At 43.0% G+C, this 3,860-nt stretch overlaps 1 pseudogene; it reads right to left on the bottom strand.

Moving 5' to 3' along the window:
• Window positions 1-433: 433 nt before the first annotated feature.
• Window positions 434-691, bottom strand: LOC106728387 (annotated as a pseudogene).
• Between the last annotated feature and the right edge of the window lie 3,169 nt (window positions 692-3,860).

Raw genomic sequence — 3,860 nt, 5'->3', positions numbered from 1 at the left:
AAGAATGAGTTTTATACATACACACACACAAAACTAGTATTTTTAAAAAATGTATTTTTATTGATTTCAGAGAGGAACGGAGAGGGAGAGACAGAAACATCAATGTTGAGAGAGAATCATTGATTGGCTGCCTCCTGCATGCCCCCCACTGGGGACTGAGCCCGCAACCCAGGCATGTGCCCTGACCAGGAATTGAACCGTGACCTCCTGGTTCATAGGTCAACGCTGCTCAACCACTGAGCAACACCAGCCAGGCATAGTATTTTTTTTTTAAATAAAAACAATCTGACAGCATTTATTGTCATCTGGTAATAACACAAGGGTAATCAAAGCAATATGAATAGATGTTTAAGAACTATACTCCCAACAAAGGACACCTAAAAACCACAACCTGTATTGCCTTCTCAACAATTTCTCACGTTATTAGTCATTTCTAGTTGGAGACACTTTGGAGCAGAGCAATATCTCCTTTTAGTATGATCTGACCCAGTTGTTTTCTTGACTTTGTTTTAGAATGAACCTCTTCTGCATCATCTAGTACGAGGTTCATATACTCATCGAAACCCTCCATCTGCAAGTTCATTTACCCTTAAAGCCACACCCAAATTGGAGAGCTATTCTGCAAGGGTCTGCAGATGAGGTTGATGGGCTGCACCCTCCCCTTCTGCACTTTCTGGCCCTGGCCATGCATGGTACACCCTGGTGGAGGCTGATAAAGACTGGACTAATCCAGGCCTTTAAAAAAGATTTAAAGTATTAAAAGTACATGGTTATAGCCCTAGCCGGTTTGGCTCAGTGGATAGAGCGTCAGCCTGCAGACTGAAGGGTTCTGGGTTTGATTCTGGTCAAGGGCACATGCTCGGGTTGTGGGCTGCAACTCCAGTGGGGAGGCGTACAGGAGATAGCCAATCGGTGATTCTCCTTCATCATTGATATTTCTCTCTCTCTCTCCCTCTCCCTTCCTCTCAGAAATCAATAAAAATATATTTTTCAAAAAGTACATGGTTATAAAAATTAAGACAGTGTACAGGAATATAAAATGAAAAGGAATAGTTTCTACTCTCCCTGCATTCCTGATGCCTTCAGCTGCCACATCTCCTCTCCATTTGCATTCCTCAGAGGTAACCACACTTCCTTGTGTTTTATTTCAGAATGTTCTGGGCATTAAAAACATAGTCTCTCTTCCATCCTCCCCTTTTAAAAACACGAATGGGACTTGGGGTGGTGAACACACAATGCAATGTACAGATGATGTATTGTAGAATTGTACCCTTGAAACTTATATAATTTTATTAACCAATGTTACCCCAATATCTATATATATAAAAGCCACGCGACCAGAACAACGGAATGACCGGAACAACTGGTCGCTATGACATGTACTGCGGCCGGCCAACTGGCCTGATGGGGGAGGCGGTCCCACCCCTGATCAGCCTCCCAACCCCCCAATCAGGGGCAGGGCTGGCTAGCCAACCACCCAAAGCCCCTCCCTCTGGCTGGTTCCACCCCTGACCGGCCCCCATCTGGGTGGGTTGGCCCGTCCCCACCCATGCATGAATTCGTGCACCAGGCCTCTAGTATTCAATAAAAAAGAAAAAAAAAACAATTGGAATACTTAAAAATACTATTCTGCAACTTGGACTTTTTCTATTTAATAGTATACATTGGGCATATTTTTCAAATTAGCTTATTTAGAACGGTCTAATTTCTTAACTGTCTCGTCTGTTTTTTTTTAATTGAAAAGTAAGTGCATAACAGAAAGGAAGGAGAGACAGCTGGCTTTAGACAACTATGAAATTATCACTGTAAACGGCTAATTCATCTTTCCTCTGGGAGCAGATTAGATGCAGAAAACACATTTCATTTTTCCTCTGTCTCTCTCTCACGCAAGGGAGATTTATTATAGCTGGTTTAAACAATAACTTGGGCCCTTGACAATTTTATCAGACCATACAACGAAAAGCCAGTACTTTTTAACCCCAAAGTATAGAAATGAAGGGGAGATGGTCTTCTCCAGTGAACAAAGTGATCTCTCTCTTTTAAACCAACATGATGTCTCTGAGGGACTTCCCCCCTCTTTGTTCTATGGTGCTTCTCAGGTAATTTCCTATTTTATATAGGCCTCAGTGCTCCAAAGTGGTACTTACAGTCTCCAGTTGTCTCTGATGAAGTTATGGGAGGAGGTGGCATACGAATCCATGAGAAATTGACTGGCAGACAAACCCATGAGAAATTGGCTGATGATTGGTCAAATGTAAAAATTTGGCTGGTGAGTGTCTTGGGCCTTTAATTGCCCTAAGAAATCAGCAGCCTCCTGGCAGGCAGAATATGTGTATTTTAAAAAATCTCTCCTTTGGGAGATTTCTCATATACAAACATGACTGAGGAAAGTAATAGACAAACAACATACAAGACTGTGGTCAAGTGTGAGAGGAGATGATGTCAAAAGTCAAATTGCACCAGAGGATACGAAAGTCTATTCAGAACCCCCAAGTCCAAGACAAATAATCAACCTGACATGAAGGCCAGACTGATAATCAAAGTTGAGTCATTTACCATCATTATTTGTGTAGATTTAACTATGTGGACTCATTTCCTCACATTCTTTGATAGCAGGGCTGGAAGAACCCTCAGTGATCACCTCTTTGAATAAATAAGGAAATTGAGACTAAAAGAGATTAAGTGACTTGGCTGAGATCACAGAGAAGTGGCTAGAGCAGCCGTGGGCAAACTACAGCCCTCGGGCCGGATCCGGCCCGTTTGAAATGAATAAAACTAAAAAAAAAAAAAGACCGTACCCTTTTATGTAATGATGTTTACTTTGAATTTATATTAGTTCACACAAACACTCCATCCATGCTTTTGTTCCGGCCCTCCGGTCCAGTTTAAGAACCCATTGTGGCCCTCGAGTCAAAAAGTTTGCCCACCCCTGGGCTAGAACCTAACCTGTGAGTTACTTACATTAGTCTAAACCAGGGGTCCTCAAACTTTTTAAACAGGGGGCCAGTTCACTGTCCCTCAGACCGTTGGAGGGCCGGACTATAGTTAAAAAAAAAAAAACTATGAACAAATTCCTATGTGCACTGCACATATCTTATTTTGAAGTAAAAAAACAAAACGGGAACAAATTCAGTATTTGTATTTGCATGTGGTCTAAACACACCATACAAGTAAAAAAAGATGCATAATGTGTATGATACTCATTCACGTTTAAAAAACAGAACAGCATCACCAACTTTCCACTATAACCTGGGTGACACCATTTAAGAGCAACGTGGCCTTGAACTAGGAAGCTGGAGGAGAGTGATGAGGGTGGGGAGGCCAGCCAGGGAGTGGAGAAGCGGCAAGGTTAGGAGCACCTGGCAGGCAAGCCAGCTGAGGCAGTAGCTGGGGACATGCATTCGGCCAACGACAGAATATTTACTCTTTCACTGATTTTGCTCAGCTCGGCCAGGGCTCTAACTACGCCAAAGTCAAGCATGTTTTTAGAGCGAGAGGAGGAGAGCAGTGACTAGGCCAGAAAGATTCTAGGAGCATCTTTCCTTCAGGTTTTTTTCTCTAAGGTCTCTGCTTGTTAACTCTGGATTTACAGGTAAGCAACCCCCCAAAATGGTATCAGTTAATGATTGACGGCTGTTTTCTGCTAAGCTGCTGTCAGGGAGACTTTTGCAATGAATTTCATTTAAAATAGTGGTGCTTACTGTTAGGTCTGATCGAATAATTGAGTGGACTCCGCCCCCCCCCCCCCCCCCCCCCCCCCCCTGAGAACTGACCTTTAGACCACTCCACAACAGACATTCCCTTTTGCTAAGCACTTGCTGAGACCACATTCCACTTGCTAAGACCATTATCTTTGCCCT

The sequence above is a fragment of the Myotis brandtii genome, unplaced genomic scaffold (assembly GCF_000412655.1).
Source record: "Myotis brandtii unplaced genomic scaffold, ASM41265v1 scaffold604, whole genome shotgun sequence".
NCBI classification, from domain to species: domain Eukaryota; kingdom Metazoa; phylum Chordata; class Mammalia; order Chiroptera; family Vespertilionidae; genus Myotis; species Myotis brandtii.
This window is presented reverse-complemented; position numbering and strand designations above follow the sequence as displayed.